The sequence below is a fragment of the Ambystoma mexicanum genome, chromosome 4p (genome assembly GCF_040938575.1).
Source record: "Ambystoma mexicanum isolate Mex_15411 chromosome 4p, UKY_AmexF1_1, whole genome shotgun sequence".
NCBI classification, from domain to species: Eukaryota; Metazoa; Chordata; class Amphibia; order Caudata; family Ambystomatidae; genus Ambystoma; species Ambystoma mexicanum.
The window spans coordinates 69523673-69550167 of record NC_090927.1 but is presented as its reverse complement, the minus strand read 5'-3'; the positions used below and the strand labels follow the sequence as shown (position 1 = coordinate 69550167).

The window sequence follows — 26495 nt, the reverse complement described above, 5'->3', positions numbered from 1 at the left end:
GCTTGAGCCAGCACAGAGCAGAATTGCAGCTGCCACTGCAGCAATTAATTAAAGCCATGACAAGCTTTTCAAATTCCTTGCTTGTAAAATATTTTTCTATGACACTTTACAGACATTCATTGACAAGAAACTGTTCATGGAACCATGTTTAGTTTGTGCATGCTGGAATTTAACACGTATAGCAATCTATATGGTATCCTTTTTTTACAGCACAAAATGAACACTTTTTTAATGCATTTTATTAACTGCTTAAGCTGTTTTTCGGGAAGACATAAGATGCATATTAGCTTTTTTTATCTAGACTCTTACGTGGACGATATAGATTCGCAAATGGAACATCCCTTACATTAGATCAAGCAAGAGGGTAGATATTGATTGGGGATGGCAATGTGTGACCATATATCATAAGGAATACAACACCCCCTAGGGTACTCATGAAGGTTATTGCAAGACAGCTCTGATTTCATGACTTTATAAAGGAACTCGGCCAGGGAACGCCTCAGTTCTTCCAGTATCTTAATAACATATGCCAAGGGGTTCTTTATTCCCTATATAAACCTCTGCCAAATCTGCCCGTGCTTTATCGATGCATTTGTAAAAAACATCAGCAAACTGGATTGTGAATCATTGGGGCAGTTGGGAGATAATTTTATGTAATAATTAAAGCGGTAAAAACACTCGGGCAGGATTAAAACATTATATAAGACAAGCTGTGAAACATAAACTCATCACAAATGATTTGCGCATCATACACATCGGTAGCACACACTTCAGGCTGCTCTCCGGTGGAGAACACCATTCTTAGCCGTTACCGGAAACGTACATTTGCGCATGTGCGTAATCTGAGACACTACAGTTCTATTACCGGAACCGCAGATGTGCGCATGCGCTGTAGAAGAAACACTGGCGCGAGGTGATACCCGCTCGGTATAGAGTCTCGGATGTTCTCCTAGACGCACAGGTAAACACGTAATGTTTAAAGCAGGACACTATAAACTGCTGGTGGACCCTGTGGGGCATTATGTGGGCGTGTGCACAGCCTGGCAGGTTAGTACAGGGTCTGCCCTGGTCTAGGGGGGGGGCATCTACCTGCAGACATGCGCAATGCCGCTCTGCAGGTGTTCCTCCAAGCCTGCATTTCTTCTTTGCATTCTGGGACTTGTATTCCTAAATTTCCAATAGGAAAACCACAACAATGTGATATCTGCTGATTCTCACTGATAAGGGGGCAGTACAAACTGAGATGTTTGCTTGTGTATTATTAATCTGTCAAACCAAATTTCTTTCATCCTGTAGAAGGAAGGGAGATGGTGGAAGTGGTGAAGGGGAAAGCACTCTGCAGTGAAGTCGCACTTGGTTGGTTGTGGGGAGGGACCAGACAAGGACGTTGGACACTTCCCTTTGTAAATACAACAACACAAATGGAACGGAAGAGTGTTCTTATAAAGGGCACATACTTTAATACTTTATTGGCACTTCCTTGTCTCGTGGTGGTTTTCTTATCAGTCTATGATATGATATTATTTTATTTATATCCCGCCCATACACAAGTGTTTCAAGGCGTGATGAGGCAAGGGAGGGGTATAAGTGAGGACAAACCCACCATCTTACTAGGCCCAGTGACATTGAGGACGTGCAAGTGCAGGTGAGAGGGAAGGGGGAAAGTGCAACGGGCAGGGGAGGAGTGAAAAGTGCTGAACACGTGATCAAATCAACAGGTAGTGTGGCCAGCAGGTGGCAAGTGCAAGAATAAGGTGCAGACAACGGGTGTCAAATAAGTGCAGGAAAGGGACTATAGGGTTGCAGACACAGACCCAAGTGCAAGGGTTGCCAGGAAGCAGTGCAGGTGTGCAGCTGTGTGTGCAGGAATCTGGGCCCGATATCTGAGGGCATCCATGTACTCGGTGCCGAAGCAGACAGAGATCAGCAGGGGAGAGGAAGAGCGAAGGCAGAAGCAAAGAGGAAGATCTAGAGGTGCTTTCGCAACCGAAGATGGTTCTCCTCAAGTTTCGGAGTGGCAGGGAGTCTGTTCCAGAGGGAGGCCCCAGCCGAAGAAAGAGATCTACCCCAACTCGTTGCTTGGAGAAGCGACTGACCTTGAGGCAGTTGGAGGAGTGAAGAGCTCGAAATGCAAGGTATTTTCGAAGGGAGAATTGAAGGTATTGTGGACCCAGGCCACAGAAGGTCTTGTGGACCATGCATCCTTGCAGCCACTGGAGATATTCCAGGACAGGAGAGATACGATCCCTGGGCATGAGGCCAAGGACAAGTTTTGTAGTCCTGTTCTGGATGAGATGTAGAGGACAGAGAGCAGTAGCAGGCAGATTTAGAAAGAGGCTGTTGCAGTAGTCCAGCCTAGAGAGAACCAAAGCTCTAGAGACAGTGAGCTTCTGGGGGAAGGAGAGGAAAGGAAGAATACATCTGAGGAGGCACAGTTCTTAGAGACGTCAGAGATGTGTGGAGAAAAGGAAAGCGTGGCATCAAAGATTACCCCGAGGTTTCTAGCCTCACAGGTGGGAGCAGGAAGAGGGGCAAGGGAGGCGGGCCACAGAGTGACAGGAAAGGACGGTGCAGGAGTGCCGATGAGGAGGATCTCTGTCTATTGGCATTAAGGCAGAGGTCATTGGCAGCATACCATTCCTGGATTGCAGACAGGCAGTCAGAGATGAGAGAGTGCGAAGAGGTGGCAGAGGGGAGCCTGAAAACTGAGTTTCATCTGCATAGCACTGACAATTGGAGCAGAGAGCAGCAATGCGGTGGGTGAGGGGTGCCAGATATTGGTTGAAAAGCCAGGGAGAGAGGTTAGACCCTGGGGAACACCACAGGTGGAGAGTGCGATAGAGGAAAAGAAGGACCCATGTTGGACCTAGGAGGGTTGGTTGTAGAGGAAGGAGGTCAGCCAGCCCAGGCTATCACCGAGGCGGTTCAGTAGGTTGGCATGGTTGACTGTGTCAAAGGCAGAAGAGAGATTAAGTAGGATGAGGACAGAGTGGAGATTAGACTCAAGGTTGGAGAGCAGGTCTTCACAGATGTTCAGGAGAGCAGGTTCAGTGCTTCTGGCTTTTCTGAAGCCAGACTTAAGGTCATGAAGACAACCAACAGAATCAGTGTGAAGATTAAGCTGGGAGATGGCGAGCTGTTCCAGGAGTTTGACCAGGAATGGAGTGATAGAGATCGGGCGATAGTTAGCCGGGCAGGAGGAGTCGGCTGTGGGTTTCTTGAGAAGAGTGCACAAGAGTGCTTCAGAGGGGAGTGGAAGGTTCCAGAGGCGAAGGAGTGGTTGCTGAAGTTGAACAGGCCAGGAGCGAGGGTGTTGATATGGCCCTTGATGGTTTTGCACTGTTTTGACAAGACCTTCATAGATCAGACTTGTCTGGAAATCACATCAGGGGAGAAGAGAGGAAAGGAAGAGAAAGAGGTAGGAGGGGTGGCTGCAGGGTGGCTGGAGGTAGCGAAGAGGGGAGAGGGGACGAGAGGGTGGACAGGATGTACTGGGTTTTAGAGATGAAATGAGAGGCCACGGCCATACATAGGGTCTGAGAGGGGACAGGAGAAGTAGAGACTGCAGCAGGATTGTCCAGCTCCTTGCAGATTTTAAAGAGTTCAGCTGAGTTGTTGGATGCCGCAGAGACGCAGGCTTCGTTGTGGGCTCTCTTCTTAGTGCGGACAGAAAGCCGGTATTGCCTTTGTAGCAGGCGGCAGGCAATTTGATCAGAGGGTGCACAAGATGCCTGCCATTTCCTCTCAGCCACCCTACACTTGTGTTAAAGGTAACTAGGTCAGAGTCGTACTAAGTGTTGCACTTGGCTTTGGGTTTCAAGCAGATCCTCATGATAGGAGCAAGAACATCAAGAGTATCAGAGATAGAGTGGAGCTTGGAAAGGGCAGTGTCGGGATGAGAGTCAGCCAGAGGTGAAGGAGGGGGAGAGAAAGTGGCAGCGAAAGCCTCAACTGACACATGCATAATGGGCCAGATGACCGAACAGCTAGGTGGCAGTGCTGGAGTAGGTTTGGCCTGTGGAGTAGAGAGGCAGAGATGGGAGGAAAGGAGAAAGTGATCACTCCAGGAGAGAGGAGTGGTGAGAGCGTTAGAGAGGGAGACATCAGAGATGAGAACATCCAGAGTGTGCCCTGCAAAGTGAGTCGGGCCAGAGGGAAGAATAGAGAGTCGCAGAGGGTGCGAAAGAGTGCTGAAGAGGGACAGTAAGCATCCAGGTTGATATTGAGGTCACCAAGGTGGAGGATTTGAGTGGTCAAGGCCAGGAGGGAGGAGGAGAGGTCAGCCCACTCGGAGAGGAAAGAGGTAGTCGGACCAGATGGCCGATAGATAGTAGCAATGGTAAGAGAGTGGCCAGGAGAGAGAGAGAGCCTACAGACAAGGCATTTGAAGGAGTAGTAGGCCTGCAAAGGAATCACAAAGGCAGGCATCCACTCTGGGAATATCAAGGCTACACCCCCACTGGAACGGTTGGATCTGGGCACGGAGAGGATCTTTTAGCCATCAGGGAGGAGAATGTCGAAGCTTGTGACAGAGCTGGCTGTGAACCATGTCTCAGTGAGACTGAGGACATTGAGGTTGAATTCTTCCAGGAGATGGCAGATGTCAGAGGAGTGTTTGACAGCCAAGCGAGAGTTGAGTGGCAATATGGAGAAGGTTGTCAGCCTTGAAAAACTTCCAGGGAGGGGCACAAATCAGAGGTACACCCTGCAGAGGGTTAGAAGGAGCCTGAGGGGGGCAGAAGAGGAAGGTGGAAAGGGCGAGGTAGGCAAGGAGGAGACAGAGGTGGGAGGCAAGGAAGCCAGAGAGGAGAGAGAGGGCACAGCAGGAGAAGGAAGGAAGTTGATGAGGCACAGGAAGAGTATCAAAGAGGGGAAGGTTGGCCTGAGGGCCTTGGACCAAGACGTTGCTATGACCTTAGAGGAGTGGAAGGGGGCCAGGAGGGCCTCGTACTGGGTGCCACCATTAATGGGAGAGGGAGAGAAAAGAGAGAGCACAGAAACCATATGGGGTGTCCAGAGGTCTGGCGAAGGAACGACTGTAAAGATACTGGTGGGGGGTGCCTGTACTTCTGCTCTCTATATGGTAGAGGAGAGGCACAGAGGACCCCAGCCAAGATTCTCTATTCGGTAGCAATGGACGAGCAATCAAGGCCTAGCTTCTCAGGAGGTGATGCAGGCTGGTTCTTAAGTACAGTGTAGTCCCCGAACCCCCACAAAGGAATGTCCACACACTGTATTACTGAAAACACAGTCTTTATATAATTAATATTCAAAGGTATGTACACGATCATAATAACGCACTTTGTACTCGGAAATCAACAATGATAAATATATACAATTCTAAAGTGCTACCACCAATGTTATCAAATCTCATTAAAGTGCATCAACTGTACGTTGATTAAAGGTTAAAATGTCACACAGATCAATAACAAGGACACCAGCAATGGAGCTAGGAAATAACGCAAGATGGTTGAAACAATAGGCAGAGTTCTGGCCCCTACCACTAGACACAGTTCTGTGTGGAGATCCCCCCCCGCCCCACACCTGGGCAACCTGTAAAATAGAGATGTATAGCACAAGCCCAGTCCAGATATTGTTCAATAGTCTTATTTCCTCCTATAATGTTTTACCCCCCCCCCCCCAATGTACCTGGTGGAGTAGAGTTCTTCGAAGACGCGTCGAAGGATCCTTCTTGAGTGACTCCCTTTAAAGCAGGTGCCACGGATCGTCGAGAGGCGTTGAAGATGGTGAACTTGTCATCGACGGCGGTGATGAGAAGTTCAAGGGTGCCGAGACCACGACGTCGATCCAGGCGGTGCTCATCAGCGACGTCCTGCGAGGATGAGGTATGCGGGGGTACCTCAGCGATTGATTGTTCAGGGCCGCAGAGTTTCAGAGGAACTGTGGCCCAACAAGGGCGTCGAGTCGTTGAAGTCTTTGTGGCCTTCAGGTGGCGGGAAACCCACCGGCGGATTCTCCTCGGTGCGTTGGTCGTCCTTGACTTTCTCCGGCGGGACAAATCGGTCGACGTTGTGGACAAGGGAGTCCTTCGATTTAAATGTTCTTAGGCAAGGAGCAGGCGGTTCCGGTTGTTGGCGGCACAGCGTCAATTGGTCCCCACGGCTGGGCAACACAACTTCGACGGGCCTCCAGTGGTTACACAAACCTGCGAACCCTGGTCGACGCCAATAGACTTCGACGGCAGCGAAGTTCGGGTGTTTTGCTTCGTTCTCCTCTGCGGTCCCGTCTCTGGTCGGCAGCCTTTCGAGGGTCTGACTTCCAGGGAGCTTCGGCGAAGGTTAGCGGTGCTCGATGGTCCCTTGGAGCACGGGAAGAGGGCGCCTTACCAGGTCCTCTCTCGGATCAGTCTTCGACGAATTCGGCAGCTTTCAGATCAGGTCGAAGCAAATGCAACAGCAAGTCTTCTTCTTCCAGCTGGGCATCGAGGATCAGCAGTTCAAGTTACTCTTCAAGTGTAGACACAGCTATCTTGTCTCTCATCCACACTGCTGGGTCACACGCAGCAGCCAATCATACAGAAGGGCATTCATGCAGTCAGTCAGCCAATCAGGCACATGGTGCATTCAGGCCATCCTCCTCCCTCTCAGACACTCGCAACAAGGAATGTGGATTGGGACAAGTACCCAGCCATTCAACACTACACACTGCATTCAGGCCAGTTTCGGGCAGGGCTGTCTCAGTCTTTCTCTCATACCAGAAACCAGACAGCCACAACAAGAAGTGCATATTGGTCACACACCCCATTCACCCAGGTCCCACCCACAGGTCGTACCCACAACATACAGTCACTGGGAAGGCTCCAGCCAGTCTGGACTGGGCTTCACAACAACACCATATATGGAACTTCCACCCAACAGCCAGTCGAGGGGAAGGGACAGAGTCAGGGCTTCCCAGGACTTAAATAAGGTAACAGGCAATAGAAAGCAAGAGGCCACAGGGGCCATCTTGTTTTCCATCAGGAATCAACTGATTCCAATGCCAGGGTCTGGGTATCCCAAAATGGAGGATACTCGGAGCACCTGTCAAATTCAGCATGGAGCTGCCACCAGCCCATAACCTGCTCTGTGGGCCACCCACAGGTGCCCAAAAATATACACTAGGGGCACAGGGTTGTACCCCCCACCCATGGGTGACGTAAGGGTATCCCATAGGTCTGTTCACCAAACCAAAAGAGAGAGAGCTGCACCGCCAGGAGTCCCACATGAACTGCTGCACGGAAAACACGACAGAACACACGATAAAAGGGCAGTAAAGGACAAGGATGCGAAGGCCCTGTTCCTCCGATGCATTTCCAGCATCACAGTTGCCCCCCCCAGACTGAGGTGGAGGGTGCCTAATCTCCCACGGGATAGACACCCTCATCCAGACGGTCATCATACCTTCTGGAAAGGCCATCTGCATTATCGTGACTCTTCCCTGGTCTGTGCTCTGTGGTGAAGTCTAGCCCTTGCAGGCTAATGGACCACCTGAGCAGTTTCAGGTTTTCACCCTTCATCTGCATAAGCCACTTCAGGGGCTTATGATCTGTTTGGACCTTGAAGGTAGACCCCGTAAGGTAGGGCCTAAAATGCCTAAGGCTCCAAATTATACTGAAACATTCCTTCTCAACAGAAGCCCACCTAAATTCTCTACCCTTGCGTTATCTACTGATGAAGATGATAGGATGTTCCCTCCCTTTGTCATCTAACTGGGACAAGACAGCTCCAATTCCGGTGTCGCAGGCATCCGTCTGGACGATAAAGGGTCGGCTGTAGTCAGGCGCACACAACAAGGGTGCCCTACACAGACTTTCTTTCAAGCCATCAAAGGCCCTCTGACAGTCTTCAGTCCAATTAACCTTCCTAGGTTGTTTGGGTTACGTCAGAGCTGTCAGTGGTGCAGCTATGGTTCCATAGTTCGCCATGAAATGGCGATAATACCCAGTGAGGCCCAAAAAGTGTCTCACCTGGGTTTGAGTAGTGGGAGTCTCCCAGTCCTGTACATCCTGTACCTTACTGGGGAGAGGTTGGATTTGAACCCCTCCTACCTCATGACCAAGATATGTGACTTTCCTTTGAGCTATCTGGCACTTGGTGGCCTTGATAGTGAGGTTAGCCCTTTTCAAGGCCTGCAACACCTTACCCAGATGTGTCAAATGCTCTTCCCAAGTGGAACTGTAGACAGTGATGTCCTCTAAGTAAGCCACACAAAAGGCTTCCATCCCACTGAGCGCATGGTTGACTAATCTCTGGAAGGTGGCAGGGGCATTCTTCAACCCAAAAGGCATGACCCTAAACTGGTAGAGTCCCTCTGGTGTTGAGAACACCGTCTTTTCCTTGGCATGGCCCGTTTGCCAATAGCCTGAGGTGAGGTCAAAGGTGCTCACAAATTTGCCAGCACCTATGGTGTCCACGAGCTCATCCGCCCGTGGCAATGGGTGCGCGTCAGTTTTGGTGACGGCATTGACTCCTCGGTAGTCCACACAGAACCTCCAATCCTTGGTACCTCCCTGGGAACTTGCCTTGGGGACAAGGACCACGGGACTGGTCCAGGGACTGTTTGAGGGTTCAATAACACCCAGATCCAACATCTTGGCGACCTCAATCTCGTGCTTACACCACAGTGTAAGGCCTGGTGTCAGTGAAAACAGAGAGGCATACTGCTGGAGCAAAGCCCTGCAGGCCCTCTGCTGCTCTGTTGTCAAATCTGGCGAGAGATGCACTCCCTCCACTGAGCCATCCTGAGGGTTGCTATACAGCAAATCAGGAAGGGACTCACTCTCATCCTCTTCTTGCTCTGAAACTAGCAAGAGACACGAGACTTCTGCTCTCCTGTGGAAAGGCTTGAGCCTATTAACATGGAATACCTGAGGGGCTACCCCTGGGATTCCCATATCAACCAGATAATTGACCTCACCCATCTTGGAGATTATCTTGAAGGGTCCAGTCCATTTATCTGCCAATGCCAGAAGCTTGGTGGGCTCCATCACAAGGACCTCCTGTCCCGGAGTCCAATCCACTTCCGATGCTTTAAGGTCATGCCAGTATTTGTTCAATTCCTGGCTGGCCTTGAGATTCGCTGTTGCCTGACCCATCATCTGTGTCATCCTCCGTCTGAGGGCTAACACATAGTCCCTCACTTGCTTGGCGGGACCTGGAGGGGTGGCTTCCAAACCTTCAAGGCAAGGGGTCCCCTCACGGGATGTCCAAAGAGTAACTCAAAGGGGCTGAAACCAACACCCTCTTGAGATGCCTCTCTGTAGGCAAACAGCACGCATGGCAGTAGGAGATCCCATTTTCTCCTTGGGGGCTCTTCCAAAGCACCTATCATGCCCTTGAGAGTTTTATTAAATCTCTCAACCAGACCATTGGTCTGAGGATGGTAAGAGGTGGAGAACTTGTAGGTTACTCCTCATTCTTTCCACATGGTCTTCATGTAACTAGACATGAAGTTGGATCCTCTGTCAGAGACAACCTCCTTGGGGAATCCAACACGGGTGAAAATGCCCAGGAGAGCCCTGGCAACCACCTTGGCAGTTACAGTCCGAAGGGGTATAGCCTCAGGGTACCTGGTGGCATGATCTACCAAGACCTGGATGAACCGATGTCCACCTGAAGTGGGAGAGTCCAGGGGACCGATGATGTCGATGCCCACCCTCTCAAATGGTGTGCCAACCACTGGCAATGGCTGCAGTGGGGCAATGACACTGCCTCCAGTCTTGCCAGACAACTGACAAGTTGGGCAGGTCCTGCAGTGGGACTCCACCTCTACTCCCATCTGAGGCCAGTAGAAATGGGCAGAGAGCCTCTGCTTAGTCTTCTTGGTACCAAGATGACTAGCTAAGGGCACCTCATGCGCCAACTGCAGTAGGAAGGGCCTGTAAACCTGGGGTAGCACGAACCTCTTGAGGGCACCAGGTTCAGGCTTAGTGGGCTCACTAACAAGGAGCTCACCCTCCCAATAAATCCAGAATGTCCTAGGTACTTCTCCTTGTGCCTGGGACAGGGCCTGTTTCCTCAGACCCTCGAGAGAGTGGCACTCTCTCTGTCCTTTACAGAAGTCTGTCCGGGAGGGTCCCCCTTCAGCTAACAAGCATTGAAGATCGGGATGATCCTCCGGGTTGAGAACCTCTCCCACAGGAGAGTCTTCTGGCTCTTCTCCCACAGGAGTTGAGACGGGGTTTACCACTGGACCCAGCCCGCCCGGAGCATGGATCCCAATTGGTCCTGTAGGAACAGCAGGAAGAGGAGGAGCTCCCTCCACAGAGGTGGCCTTCTTGTTCTTCCTTCGTCTTGCCTTAGGCCTCACCTTGGGCTCAGGTACCTGACTCACAGCCAGACCTGGTGTCACCTGTGACCAAGTGACCGCAGCAACAGTCAGGGGAAGACCATCCGAGATCAATCCCAACTCTACTAGATCATTACCTAACAGAATGTTAGCAGGGACATTGTCCTGAACCAGGACAGGAAGCTTTGCTGTATTGTCTCCAATTAAGAGTGTGACTAAGGCTACGGGCAATAATTTGGGAGGCCCACCAGCCAACCTGGTGGTTCTCAGAGGAGCACCTACACAGTCCTGTGGCTTGAGAAGGGTCCTGTCCACCATTGTCATGCTTGCCCCAGTGCCTCTCAAACCAGTAGAAGGCTGGCCATTCGGGAGGACACTTCTAAAAAATCTATGGGTGTTCTGTGGGATAGTCGCCAGTACTTCCGCGTACTGGTCCAAGGCCCCAAGGGACACTAAGGAAATCTCTACAGGAACACCAAATGTGATCCCTGTAGAGGAGGGGAGGACAGTGACCTCCACCCCAGACATGGGGTAAGGGTAGGTCAGGCTGACCACCTGTACTCCAAGTGCCTTACCTTTACACTTGGAGTCACCCCTCTTGTGATCCAGAGCCCCACAGTCCCAACAAGTGCCAGGAGTGCGGAGTACGGTATTGGCACCACTGGGAGCCTGCTTTGCAGCAGGTGGACCACTACTCTTATTCCCACGCACAGATGACTTATCTGCACTAGATTTGTGGGTTTTAGGAGAGGAGGGTTTAGGTTTACCCGACTGTGACTGCTTTTGGGACTCCTCAGCTTTCCTAGAGGCCCCCTTTTCTTTGTCCTTGTCCTTCCCACTAGAGTCCTTAGGGGACACCCGGTCGGAGACCCACTTGTCAGCCAGCCTAGCCAGCTTAAAGGGATCCAAAAGGTGGGACAATTCAACAAACGTTTTCACTTTGTATCCATCAATCCACCCCATCATGTTCATGTGCGCAGCACTCACCCAGTCAACCCAAGACACATTCTCTCTTTTCTTAAAATCCTTGAACCTTTTAAAGTATTGGGTAGGTGTCTTGCCAAACTTGGCAATTAAAGCAGATTTCATACACTCATACTGACCCGTCTTCCACACTCAGCTTCAGAATGCAGTCATACCCAGTTTGAGGCACTCTGCTTAACAAACACTTAGCCCAATCTCTTGTCAACATCATGAATTGCACAAGCCATTTCAAACGCTTCAATCCATTGGAGGATATCAGAACCCTCCACAAACACACCAACCAAATCTTTCATACATTTGGTGGCTGGGGACCTACCACTCTCAACTGGTTTAGCTGAAGTCTTCACTCTAGCTTTCTGTAGCTGGATTCTTTGGTGCTCAGTGTCCCTATCTTTGAGCTCACTTGCTGTGCCAACTCCTCTTTCTGCAACTCAGCTTCTGTTGCCAACTTTTTGTATTGAAAGACTAACTGTTCCCGTTGTAGCTCCAATTTTAAAAGTTCAATCTTCAGGGCCTCCCCCTGAAGAGCAGTGATGGGGTTTGGAACAGAGGCAGCAGGAATGGTGGCATTCCCAGAAACAGATTCAGTAGAACCCCCAGGGTCAGAGTCCTCATTGGTTGCATTCCCCCCCATCAAGAGTTTCACCATCAGTCTGGTAGTCCACCAGGGCAGCTATAAGCTCAGCCCTAGACTTATCCACAAAGTCTAACTCTCTGGCTTCACAAGCACTCTGGAGAGCCTCTAAGCTCATCCTAGTCAATTTGCCATTTGCAATAGACTCCATCGCTTGTAATGCAGTTATTTTGTACACAACCAAACCTTAATTCAATAAAGTGCAGATATTTTGTAAGTGGCACGGTTATACACTGATTCTTAAAACCATAAGCATCCCACCGCTGCCACCAGTGTAAAGATACTGGTGGGGGGTGCCTGTACTTCCGCTCTCTATATGGTAGGGGAGAGGCACAGAGGACCCCAGCCAAGATTCTCTATTCAGGAGCAATGGACGAGCAATCAAGGCCTAGCTTCTCAGGAGGTGATGCAGGCTGGTTCTTAAGTACAGTGTAGTCCCCGCACCCCCATAAAGGAATGTCCACACACTGTATTACTGAAAACACAGTCTTTATATAATTAATATTCAAAGGTATGTACATGATCACAATAACGCACTTTGTACTCGGAAATCAACAATGATAAATATATACAATTCTAAAGTGGTACCACCAATGTTATCAATTCTCATTAAAGTGCATCAACTGTACGGTTAAAATGTCACACAGATCAATAATAAGGACACCAGCAATAGAGATAGGAAATAACACAAGATGGTTGAAACAATAGGCAGAGTTCTGCCCCCTACCACTAGACACAGTTCTGTGTGGAGATCCCCCCACCTGGGCAACCTGTAAAATAGAGATATATAGCACAAGCCCAGTCCAGATAGTGTTCAATAGTCTTATTTCCTCCTATAATGTTTTACCCCCCCAATGTACCTGGTGGAGTAGAGTTCTTCAAAGACGCGCCGAAGGCTCCTTCTTGAGTGACTCCCTTCAAAGCAGGAGCCACGGAGCGTCGAGAGGCGTCGAAGATGGTGAATTTGTCGTCGACGGCTGTGATGAGAAGTTCAAGGGTGCCGAGACCACGACGTCGATCCAGGCGGTGCTCGTCAGCGACGTCCTGCGAGGATGAGGTGTGCGGGGCACCTCGGCGCTTGATTGTTCAGGACTGCAAAGAGTTTCAGAGGAACTGTGGCTAACAAGGGCGTCGAGTTGTTGAAGTCTTTGTGGCCTTCAGGTGGCGGGAAACCCACCGGCGGATTCTCCTCGGCACGTTGGTCGTCCTCGACTTTCTCCGGCGGGACAAAGCGGTAGACGTTGTGGACAAGGGAGTCCTTCTATTTAAATGTTCTTAGGCAAAGGAGCGGGTGGCTCCGATCGTCGGCGGCACAGCGTCAAGTGGTCCCCACGGCTGGGCAACACAACTTCGACGGGCCTCCAGCGGTTATACAAACCTGCGAACCCTGGTCGACGGCAATAGACTTCGACAGCGGCGAAGTACGGGTGCTTTGCTTCGTTCTCCTCCGCGGTCCCATCTCGGGTCAGCAGCCTTTCGAGGGTCTGACTTCCAGGGAGCTTCAGCGAAGGTTAGCGGTGCTCGATGGTCCCTCGGGGCACGGGAAGAAGGCGTCTTACCAGGTCCTCTCTCGGATCACACTTCGACGAATTCGGCAGCTTTCAGATCAGGTTGAAGCAAATGCAACAGCAAGTCTTCTTATTCCAGCTGGGCATCAAGGATCAGCCGTTCCAGTTACTCTTCAAGTGTAGACACAGCTTCTGAACAATTTCCAGTGGTGAGAGGTCCCCAGATATACTATCTTGTCTCTCATCCACACTGCTGGGTCACACGCAGCAGCCAATCATACAGAAGGGCATTCATGCAGTCAGTCAGACAATCAGGCACACAGTGCATTCAGGCCATTCTCCTCCCTCTCAGACACTCACAACAAGGAATGTGGATTAGGACAAGTACCCAGCCATTCAACACTACACACTGCATTCAGGCCAGTTTCGGGCAGGGTTGTCTCAGTCTTTATCTCTCGTACCAGAAACCAGACAGCCACAACAAGAAGTGCATATTGGTCACACACTCCATTCACCCAGGTCCCACCCACAGGGCATACCCACAACATACAGTCACTGGGAAGGCTCCAGCCAGTCTTGACTGGGCTTCACAACAACATATATGGAAATTCCACCCAACAGCCTGTCAGGGGGAAGGGACAGAGTCAGGGCTTCCCAGGACTTTGGGAAAACAAGGTAACAGGCAATAGAAAGAAAGAGGCCACAGGGGCCATCTTGTTTTCCATCAGGAATCAACTGATTCCAATGCCAGGGTCTGGGTATCCCAAAATGGAGGATACTCAGAGCACCTGTCAAATTCAGCATGTAGCCGCCACCAGCCCATACCCTGCTCTGCGGGCCACCCACAGGTGCCCAAAAACATACACTAGGGGCACAGGGTTGTACCCCCACCCATGGGTGCCGTAAGGGTATCCCATGGGTCTGTTCACCAAACCAAAAGAGAGAGAGCTGCACCGCCAGGAGTCCCACATGAACTCCTGCGTGGAAAACACGACAGAACACACGATAAAAAGGCAGTAAAGGACAAGGATGCGAAGGCCCTGTCCCTCCGATGCATTTCCAGCATCACAACGACAAAGAGGATGTCGGTGAGGGTCTGTCCGGAGGAAGTGCTGGTGTTGGTGTCAACGACAGAGAGACCCAGGTTGGAGACCAGGATATCCTTTTTGAACTTCTTCCTACCAGACTCAGTGAGAAGGGTGGGATAGTCAATGGAGACACTGTTGGAGAAGATAGGAGAAACAGAGAGTGCCGTAGGTGATGTGGAGGAGGGAGTAGAGGTGAGAGGGGGGGTGGGTAGGGAGTGAGAGAAGAGCGGAGGGGGTGCAAGCAGAAGAGACGGAACGAGACAGCAACAGCAGGACAGAGTAGCACAATGCAGCTACTGGGCACAGGCAAAACAAAATTAGCAAACGGGGTGAAACACAGTACAGTCAATGGGCACAGCTAACACAATAAGCAGCTGGACACAGCTAGATTCTAATTTACACAGAGCAGGGATCAGAACACGATGCAGCAGCTGGGGGAGAGAGGCGGAACAGTCACAGGCGTGGAGAAGATGGTCGATACAGTTAGATATAGGGACAGACCTTCGAAGAAAAAGATTTGTGATCCATTGTTCCAGTGCCCAGAACGTGTGGAGGACTCATCAGCCTCCATGTGAACGTTGGGGGTTGGTGGGGGAGGACCCACAGACCTGGCCATGTAACAGACAGGGTTTTAGGAAGTGGGCCTTTGGTGAGGGGGGCCAGCTGAAGCCTGCGGGTCCCGATAGGCCAATAAGTGCAAGTGGAGGCCAATCGGAGTGCAGGTGGTGAGAGGGAGAAAGAGGGTGGTTCCCTTCCTCTGAATTTCTCTCTACTCTTTGTATAACTTTCAAAAATATCAGTTCCTTTAAGTTTCTCTTGATCAATAACACAACTGGTAAACAAAACAATCTGGTTTCGGTCTGTATCTTGTTATAATACCTCGTGTACTCTCCTACCAGGTTTTCTCTCCTCTTTAATATGTTTCCACAGCCTTTTGCTAGTCCTGATATATCCTTTTCAGGACTTCCTTACATATATTGCACTCTGTTCCACTTCACCATGTCTGGTATGCTTTCCTGCCATGGCTTTCTCACATGAACACGCTTGCAGCTGGCATCTGCGTGGTATGCTCCCGTGCCAGGGCTTTTCACATGTGAACACTGTGCAAACTTAAACCCATGTCTCTTGTTCTGTCCTGTGTTGATGCCTCCTTGTATACTATCCTGCCATGGCTTCTCTTATAGGCCTACTGCATACACTCACAAACTTGACAGTCTCTTGTACATATTCCATTCTGCCCCTTTAGAAGAATTTCACTTGCTTGTTCTTTCTCATAAACTTCTTTCACGTTTATTCAGTTTTTGATAGGGTTGCCAATACGCCCCAGTGTCCCTGCTTTTTTTGGGTGGAGTCACCAGCTTTTGCTGGTGTATGTCGATTCTCCCGCTGCAAGCCTGTTGCGGCCTTCTTCTGTTCCGCTCTCTCTTGCTGCCCCTGCTTCTTCGGGCTCCCGCTTGTTTGTTTCTGCATTATTCCAGGCTTCAGTCGAGTGGAGGCTGCCTTGCAGTACCAGCGAACACCCAGAACCTTTCCGTCTACTTCTGGCATCCTCGCCATGTGCCCTCGCCTGCAACCTGCTCTCCTCTTCCTTGTCGGTGAGCCAGTTTGCTCCACGGACCTTGTACCAGCCCCATGGTGCCTGGTCAACACAGAGAAGTAGCGTTCTCCAGCACAGTTTGTCTGTCAGCTGGTCTGCTGGCTTAAATCTCCTGTCATCAAGTATGTTCCTATAACAACTAGAGTGTGACTTGTGCTCTTGGCCTTCATTTATCTTCTTTACTCTGCTTATCTTCTTGGTCACAGTGTATTTGTTTTCTTGGGAATGGCAGTCCGGTTTTGATAACTTGTATGTAAAGTCTGGAAAAGGGTTTCCAGGAGTCTTGAAAGGCAAGTCGGGTTTTGTTGACTTGTATACATGTCCTGTGAGAGTGTTTTTAGTACCCTTCATAGGTGGTTGAGGGGAGGTATGACAATATGCCATTAAGGCATGGCAAGTGGATGGGGTATCCACGAAAGAAAAGGGGGGATTCCATGTCTCGTCTGATGGTGCCTTGACACCTCCCCAAGGGCTACCCCGCATCTGATCCTCCCTCATCTAGCCGTCCCCTGGCTCAGATCAGGCAGTTCCTGCCATCCGCTGGCCACATGGGGAGAGGTTACTGCCGGGACAGGAGTGATGACACCATCGGTTTCATAATTATCCATTTTATAGGCATCCTCCCTTATTTAGTACGTTCTGATTACATGGTAATTTAACACTAGGGGCCTCATTACGAGTATGGAGGTAGCCATGGTGCTACTAGCGCCATGGCTGCCTCCATACCGGGTTCCTTCAATGAGGAATAACCAGGTCATTCCAACATTGGAGGACCGGGTAATTCCTCCTTGAAGGAACCATTCCCCATTCCCATTTGAGCCCCCATAGGGCTCAATGGGAATGGGGAGGGAGGTAATAACGGGCACGTTACTAACAGCGTATTATTAGCTCCCTCTTCCCCTCGCGGGACCCGGAAATGACATCTGGTTTTACCAGAGGTCTGTTCCGAGTCCCGCAAAGGGAACCTCGTAATAGGCGCTCCCGCAATGAAGGGTGCCGGTCCCGTACCAGCACCCTTCATTATGGGACCGCCAGGGTCGTAATATGGCCATAGGTATTTATAATCTCGGAACAGCAGAGCATTGTATTGTGGAAACTAATTTAAGGATATGACGATATTTGTTTAATTAATAGAGTGTGAATGCTGTGTTACAAATTTTCTTTTTAAAATAAATGTGTATTTGGTTTAAAAAAATTACCTTTTACAAAAGAAGATCCAACATTTCACATGAAACAAAAGTTAACCATATCATCCACATTTTCAAAATCTTCAGACAAAAAATTAAAACAGAAAAGCATTCATATTTCATCATCCTTAAAACATACTTCAGACAAATGGCACAAGATAAGAAAATACTACATAATAAAGCACAGACACATAAAGGAAAAGAAAGAAGAGAAAAGAAAAAAAAATCATCAAGTACAGTAAACATTACGTCTCTTTTTTTTTTCCTCTCCCCAATATATTTACTTAATTCTCAATCCTATATTTTCTAATCATAGGGAAATAATAAAAAAAGGCAAAAATGGAGAAACACCATGAAATAATCAGGTGTATAATTATTTAAAACACAATATTGCAATTTTCTAGAACCTTGATCGCGGCTATTGTCAAACCCTGTGAGTGCCCAGAGATCAGCAGGTCCCAAAAGGTTTCTGGCATATAATATTTGGAGCCGAAACCCTATCTTTAAAAAAACCTAGATCTCTCCTGCCTAGTACCCTCGCAGACCATAAGTAGATGTCCAACCGACTGTTCCTCTGGGTTTTTACAGATTTCACACAGTTGGATAGCGGAATCTCCCTTCCCTCTTTTTGCCAGAATTTCTCCTGTGTGAATTACGTTTAACCGTAATCTCAAGAATGTCTTTCTTATGACGGGGCATGGCTAACTAGCCATGAAGTAGGACGTGTCTCGTAGAGCTGCTCCTGGAGATCCGAAATTGATCCGGCGAAAACACGCGGAAAAACAACTCATGGTACCCATAAACTGAAGCATCGATGTTGGAACGTGTGCCCTGCATAATTGAAAATTACAAGTGAATCAGAGGTTGAAAAGGAAGAGAAAGAAGCTGAGGCACAAAATGGCGGCCAACAAAGGAATTGAGCCCGATATGGTAGAAGCTGCCATATAGACCCGAGCGGCGAAGGCTGAAGAGGAGGACCGGATTGTGTGGGGCCTGCTGTTGTTTGGAACTGCGTTCTTACTGCAGAGCCCACTGTTACACTGGGTATGGGAGCGCTCGGCACTGTGGACACAATGTTTTGCAGTGTGTGGCGCCTGGGGGCAGCGGCGGCGGAGCATCTGATCTGAGAAAGGTGTCCCGAGCGGAAACAATTGTAGCAGTGTCTGTGCCGACCAAAGCTCCGTGCGGTTCAAGCAAACCCAGTGCGGACCACAGGGTGCGCCTTTGCTGCGGTACGATCAGTTGTTGAGCCGAGGCCGGCAGAGCGGACACATTGTTATTGTTGCGAAAATACAGTAAAGGACCCGCACTGTGCGAGGAAGCCGGCGCGGATCTTGTTGCACACTACTGCCAATATACATGAAATCGCTGGGTTGGAGCAGGTGAAGCGGAGACATTGGGCATCATTACAAATCAGGCGGTCCGGAAATAACGGTGGCGGTAAACCCGCCACCACTGTTGTTTCCGGACCGCCTGATCCCGACTCCTGCAGGCGGGAGGTGATGTTCCCGCCAGATCTGACCTGGCGGGTTTAACACCGCCCGCCTGCAGGCGGACGAGGAAACGCCGGCAGCATTACGAGATGCTGCCGGTGTTTCCATGATCCCCATTCCCATCGAGTCCCATACGACTCAATGGGAATGGGGATTAACACCATTCCGCCTCCGTGATTCCCGGAAAACCGGGGTTGTAATGCCCCGGTAATTCCGGGAATCACGGAGGCGAAATGGTAATACAAGTCCAGCGGTATCCAGGCGGTTATACCGCCGCGGTTACCGCCGGACTCGTAATGAGGCCCATTGTTGTTCTCGCTGAGACCAGGCTGGGGAAGCAAAAACGTCGCCCTCACGAATAAAGGGCAGTGCAAGCACCATTTCTGCTGCATTTCAATACAGAAACTGATAACACTGCATGCCCTGCTTTCCTGTCATTATAACAGAGGAAATCATTGCCCCGCATGTGCAACCAGCTGGAAAAGAGCGCCTTCCTGATACACTCGAAGACATATAGCCGGGCAAATGTGCTGGCCTTGGGCATAACTCGAAGAAAATGGGGTGCATGTACTGAAGACGGTCATGCGAGACTACTGTGCTGCACAATACGGATGAGATGGCACTTAGGAGGAACCACACCTGGCTCATCCCGAGCAGCCGCTGCATGGTTGTATGCACTGAATAAAGGTGCCTGTTGGGTGGGCTACTGACACTGCAGGCAAACCCTCGCTGAGGGGGTTGGTGTGACACCAGGTACTGTGAGGGCTCGAGGAGCGATGGGGTGATGCTGGAGGAGAGGAAGGGTAAATCCCTTGCCCTGGAGGACAAACGCATAGATTGCCACTGCAGTGGACACAGTGCAAGCAAAGTTGAGCTCGAACACTGGTGGTATCGGAAACGTGGGAGGGTGCAATCCATTTGAAACACAGCTTGGCGCATAGTGCTACCTGCTTTAGGTCTCGGACGATGGCGCTGTCAAGCTCCAGCTGTCCTCGTGGGTTCACAACTGAATGATCTAACTCAATTGGCACGTTGCCACAACACTAGCCCTAGACATACAGGCAAGACAGAACAATGGCGGCGAGAGGGGCTAAGCCCAAGGCCAAACAACCCACAATAGATGTCTTTGCTAAAATTCAGCAGACCCCTGTTGCATCGGCGCACGGTGCAGCAGCTGCGCTGGAGGGAGATACCCCGACAAAGGAAAATCATCAGATCCTAGCAGCTATAACGGAGCTGAAGTAACAATGGCGGACCTACGGACTGCATTGGAGGCCAAAATAGACACAGTGGGAATAGAAGTTGCCCTACTGCGACAAGATGTTAGAGCGCTCGCGGAGAGAACGAGTGGCCTGGAGAGTGCGATGAAAACCAATACAGAAACCAGCGCAAGCAACACAAAAGAGGTCCATATATTGAAACAGCAAGTAGCTAACCTTGAGAACCGAGCAGAAGAAGCAGAGGAAAGGGCGAGATGTAACAACATTCACGTGGTCGGCCTGCCTTAAGGGGAGGAAGGACAGGACCCCACGGACTATGTAGAAAGTATGATCCTGCAAGAGATTGGGGCTGACAAACTTTCACAGGGATTTACTGTTGAGCGAGCGCACAGGGCCTTGATGAGGAGACCGTGGCCTGGAGCTCCCCCCAGGGCGATAATTGCAAAGATCCTGAACTATAAAGACAGAGAAAATTTTGGAGTCGGCCTCCCACTTTCCCCTCTCACCCTCCTCGAAACCCTTCTGTGATTCCTCGTAGCGTCTCACCTTATGGTCTGGAAGGACGAGCTCTCCATCCTGCTTCTGATGCAGGGGCGCGTTGGTATCCAGTTACTTCACTGGATTTTCGGATTGGTGAGAACCAAACTTGCTTGGCTTCCAGGTAAGTTTTTTGATAAAAGGTTCCCCTTGTGTCCATGCATTATTGTACTAATGCTAGTGTCTTTTTCCCCATAGGGGCCGGGGTGCGGAATGCCGGGGAACAGGCACAGACCTGAGATGAGAGGTGAAATCCTTGTAGAAATCAGGTAAGTCTGTAATGAGCGTTTTTTGGTAATGTCTTTTCATTCGCTCATTAATGCTGATGTCTCTTTTTCCCCTTAGGAGCCGGGGTCCGGAAATGCCAGGATGCGGCGCGGTCCCGAAATGAAGAGGGAATGAATCAACAGGTAAGTCTTAACATGGAGGTTTAGCTTTCCTTATTCCCTTCTCTCTCTCACCTTTTGTTCTGGTCTTTTTCTCCCTAGGCGCCGGGGCGTGACCGCGAATCCGGATGATCGCTGCTGAACATGGAGGCGCCCTGTAAAGGTAAGTGGGATGCAGCGCTGCAGCGATCAACGCAATGAGCTTTCAAATAAGTCTTCCTTTTCAGGATTGTCGGCGAGATGTCTCCGGGATGCGGTTTTAGCAGGTAAGGACTTTTCCTTCTTCTGTTCTCTTCTTCTCTTCCTTTGCAGGTGATCCAGGATGCTGGCAGGCGTGGCAGAAGTCAGGATGCAGGAGCAGACACGGTGAGCGTCCAGCTGCTAGATGCAGAACAACGCGAAGCACGTGTGGCTGTTCGGGTGGGGTTTAAATAGCCTTGGAAGAAGTTCCAGGTATGTATCCTTCCTCCAATCAGGTATGTATCCTTCCCCGACCACGCCCGGATGGTAAATTAGTCCCACAGGTAAAGTAGTTCCTTTCAGGCCTCAAGGAGGCCATGATCCTGCAGCATGGTCTGCATCAGGTAAGTGTACCTAAGCACTCCCATAATGAGCCTGGCGCCTATGGCGCCAATACTGATGTCTTTTATGAGCCTGGTGCCATAGGCGCCAGGACACTGTCCAAAGGGCCCCTATATTGGGTTGCTGGGTCCTTTCTTGGGGACTGGATGTCCGCTTTTGGGGACGCAGGGCTTGAACCGGCTCCCCGGGAGCGGGCATCATGACAGCACTCCCCCCCCAAAGCCCCTCCCAAGGTTGTTCCCTCTGGGGGTTTTGGTTTATCTGGGAAGAGTCGGTGGAATTTCCTGACTAATCGAGGTGCATGCACATGGTCGCTGGGTTCCCACGACCTCTCCTGAGGTCCGTATCCCTTCCAATCAATTAGGTAGAACAGTTTTGACCTAAACATTTTTGAGTCTAAAATGTTCTTCACTTCGAATTCGGGCTCCCCATCTATTAGAATAGGTTCTGGAGGTTTGAGTAGTCGGGTTCCGGGTACCACTGGTTTCAGAAGGGACACATGAAAAACAGGGTGAATTCGCATACTAGCTGGTAAATCAAGTTTAACAGCCACTGGGTTAATTATTGCCGTAATAGAATAAGGTCCTAGATATTTTGGGTTAAAAGTTCGGGGCCCTTTGAGTGGTAAATGTCTGGTAGCTAACCACACTTGATCCCCAATCTGATACAGAGGTGCTTCACTCCGATGTAGATCAGCATTCTTCTTGTATTTTCTCTTGGCTTGTTGTAAATGCGTAGTTGCCTCTTTGAAGGCTTGGGTAATTGTAGAATGCAGATGTTCTACTGCAGGCATTCCGAGGTTCTGAGGTGAATCAAGGTTTGAGGTTCGAGGGTGATGCCCAAACAGAGTATAAAAAGGACTGTGGCCAGTTCCAGAGTGTACTGAATTATTATATGCGTATTCGGCTATCCAAAGAATGTCTTTCCAGTTGCTTTCAGATTGCTGTAACGTACACTGTAAGTACTGCTCAAGGGTCTGATTTGTCCTCTCGGTCTGACCATCGGTCTGAGGGTGGTGACTGGTCGATAATCTTACGTAGATCTGCGCCATTTGACAACATTTGCGCCAGAAGTGGGAAATGAATTGGCTTCCCCGGTCAGAGATTAGTATAGATGGGAATCCATGTAGCCGAACAATATTTTCGAGGAATTCTTTGGCTAGGACAGAAGCTGTAGGTAAACCTTTCAAAGGAATAAAGTGGGCCATTTTGGAAAACAAATCCACAATTACCAGAATAGTATTGTACCCCGAACAAGGAGGCAGGTCCGTAATAAAATCCATTGATAGGGTGTGCCAGGGTGCTGGCGGTATGTCTAGAGGTTGAAGGAGACCGGCTGATCTTTTCTTTTGACTTTTATTTTGGGCGCAAACACCACAGGACATCACAAAAGATTTAACATCTTTTCGCCAAGAGGGCCACCAAAATTGTCGTTTCACCTTTTCCTCTGTCTTGGCAATACCGGGGTGTCCCTCTATTATTGTATCATGATAACCGAAAATAACTAGTTTGTGTAATTCCTTATGTGGCAGGAATAAGCGTCATTGGAAATAAGGTAAACCATTATCTATGGTAAAGTCTGATCCCTTTTGTATCCAATCCTGTAAGGTTGTAGGGTCCAGGAGTTGTTTCACTCTGGCTTGAATGTCTTCAAGCGTCTGTAACGAAGTCATGCCTAGAATCCTCTGTTCGGGAATTATTGGTACTGGTTCTGAGTTTGTATCAGATTCTCCCATTCCAATTCGGGATAAGGCGTCTGCTTTGCCATTCTTGCAGCCAGGTCGATAGGTAATCACGAAATCAAATTCAGCGAAAAACAAAGCCCATCAGAGCTGCCGTGATGACTGAGCCTTGGCGGTTTTCAAATACTGTAAATTCCGGTGATCAGTGATCACTGTGATGGTATGTCGAGCGCCAAGCAGATAATGCCGTCAGGCTTTAAAAGCGGACTTAATGGCTAACAGTTCTTTATCCGTGATTGCATAATTAACCTCGGGTGCCGAGAATTTTCTGGACCAAAATGCTACGGGATGCTGTTGGTTGGTTTCGGGATCTCTTTGGGACAGGGCAGCTCCCATGGCTAGGCTGGATGCGTCAGTCTCGACGACATAAGGGAGATCTGGAAACGGGTGTTTCAATATAGGTGCAGAGGTAAACTTAGCTTTTAAATCCTGAAAGGCCTGCTCGGCTTCTTCAGACCATTCAAAACGTTTATTTTTCCTCAAGAGTGCAGTAATGGGTTGTACCACGCGTGAAAATTGCGGGATAAACCTGCGATAGAAATTGGCAAAGCCGAGCATGCTTTGTACCCCTTTTACAGAGCTAGGTGATGGCCATTTGAGGACCCAAGCACTCCCATAATGAGCCTGGCGCCTATGGCGCCAGGACTGATGTCTTTTATGAGCCTGGTGCCATAGGCGCCAGGACACTGTCCAAAGGGCCCCTATATGGGGTTGCTGGGTCCTTCCTTGAGGACTGGATGTCCGCTTTCGGGGACGCAGGGCTTGAACCGGCTCCCCGGGAGCGGGCATCATGACAATATCCTGACTACACCATGCTAGTGCAGAGGCAGCGATACAGCTATGTGCCGGTCAAGAGGAGGCTGCGCACAGCTGGAATTAAGTACATGTTACTGTATCCTGCGAAGCTCAAAGTCTTGCATAAAAGCAAAGTGTTTTTTTTCGACTCTCCAGAGGAGGTGGCAGCATGGTTGGACTTGCAGGCCTGTCCAGAGCGAGGAGGGGAACGGGACCGTGAGGAGCACGATAAGTGATGGGCATTTTTCATGTGGGGGAAATCATAAAAGGGGGAGGAGGCCCGTAGGGGACTATGGCATAGATAGTTGTATTGTATTACCCTGGGACTTGCTGCATTTGTTGGACTGGATTATAGAGCATGAAGTATACATGTAAACTAGGTAGCATAGAGCTTGGTGAACCTGAAGCAAACAGGAGCAGCAGGATGATGGCAGTAATAAGGCAGCCACTAGGGCGACTTTACCCTGCTGAGCTGCGAGTACGGGCTATTGCCAGAAAGGGCTAGATGCGGGGGTGCCTGAGATGATGGGATGGAGCTGGGCAACAGTTGGGGAGGGTATTGTTGGGGCAGGGGAGGGAGGTCGGAGGGAGGGGAGTTGGGGTGTTGGACGTGTTTTTAGTTAAGGGGATTTTTAGTTGGGAAACAAGCCTATACAGAAAGGAATTAAACTTTGATATGGACTGCACGGCTGGGAGAAGGGGTGGGAGTTTAATAGACAATGGTGGACCTTAAAATAATTACTTGGAATGTCAGGGGGCTCAATAGCTACTTAAAAAGGAACAAGGTTAAGTTATACCTGCGTAGACAAAAGATAGACATAGCCCTGTTGCAGGAAACGCACCTGACGCGGGACAAGATGGAGATGATTGGGAAGAAAATGAAGGGAACTGTAGCAGGCTTATCATATTCGGCTTATGCTAGAGGAGTACTAATCTGGGTGGCGCCACATGTCCCGTTTCAGCTGGTGCAGACGATAGCTGAGACGGACGGGAGGATGGTCATAATGAGGGGAATGGTGGAAAACAGGGAGATAAGTATTGTAAATACGTATGCCCCGAACCAAAATGCAGCAGCATATTTTAGACCACGATACAACAACCTTGGCATGTGTGTGGGGAGTGCGGTGATCTGGGGAGGAGACTTCAATTGCATACTGAACCCTAAGGTTGATAGATCCGATGGGAAAATTGATAGACCTGCCCCAGCCGCTAAAGCGTTGCAGACGCTGTTGGATGACTTTGGGCTTGGAGATGTGTGGAGGACATGACACCCCCATAAGAGGCAATACTTGCATTATTCTGCCCCGCAGCAGTTACATACTAGGTTGGACTATGTTTTCGTAACGCTAGATGTACTGACGGAGATCACGCAAGCAGAATATGAAGCGAGGATCCTCTCGGACCACTCGCCCTTGATCCTTGAGTGGCAATACCGACCCCTGAGGGTGAGGATTCCGACATGGCGCCTCAGAGCAGAGGCATTGAGAGACCCCCTTTTTAGGGAAGACATGAGGGATGAGATTGTTAATTACTTTGAAACGAATACTGGCAGTGTGGACTCGGTGGGCACGTTGTGGGAAGCTTTCAAAGTTGTGATAAGAGGGATAGCTATAGCGAAATCTAAAGGCTTGCAGGGAGGGATCCTAGCTGACCTACAAGAGACAGAGAAAGAATTGGAAAGGGCATTGAGAGGTGGAAATAATACTAAGGAAGACACCGACCTGATATTCAGGTTGCAGCAAAAATGTGCGGAACAATGGGAAAGATTGTGTAACCTTAATTATAAAAAATGTATAGAGAGACAGCATGCGGGAGGAGATAAACCAGGAAGGATCTTGGCGTGGCTATATAAAAGCGAGACCCCAGACCCATGATTAGAACAATAACAAGGGAAGATGGTAGCGTAGTTGATGCCCAAGAGGGAGTCAACCAGGATTTTGCAGACTATTACAGGCTACTATATGGGGATGAGAGGAAGAGCAATTGCGCGGTGATAGCAGAAACAATGGAGGATATAGGATTGCCACAGATTAGTGCGGAAGAAAGAAAAGAGTTGGATGCACCAATCACGTTAGAAGAGGTAGAAGAGGTGGTGAGACAGTTGCCCACCAGTAAAACCCCAGGGGCGGATGGACTCCCAAGTGAATTCTATAAAGTATTTAAAGGAGAAGGGCTCCCCCCACTATTAGAAATGATGAATGAAGCATACGAGCTGGGCAGACTGCCAGTGTCACTTAGGGAAGCAATCATAATACCGCTTCCCAAGCCTAATAAGCCGAGGCATAGCTGCGGTTCATATAGACCCTTGTCAATGTTCAATCAAGACAGTAAAATATTGACGGCCATTTTGGCAAACAGACTACGGAGGGTTATTGGTAAACTAATACATCCCGACCAGACGGGCTATGTCCCGAATAGGAACATAACTAATAATCACAGACGACTCCATCGAGTTA

The 26495-nt window shown here is 49.6% G+C and overlaps 1 long non-coding RNA gene across 1 annotated transcript in view; it reads left to right on the top strand.

The window, feature by feature from the left end:
• The first annotated feature begins 886 nt into the window (after positions 1-886).
• LOC138453004 (uncharacterized) overlaps positions 887-26495 on the top strand; it is a 76442-nt gene continuing 50833 nt past the window's right edge. Inside the window, exon 1 of the long non-coding RNA XR_011260349.1 lies at positions 887-961. This is a non-coding gene — a long non-coding RNA (uncharacterized lncRNA). The remainder of the gene's footprint in view (positions 962-26495) is intronic.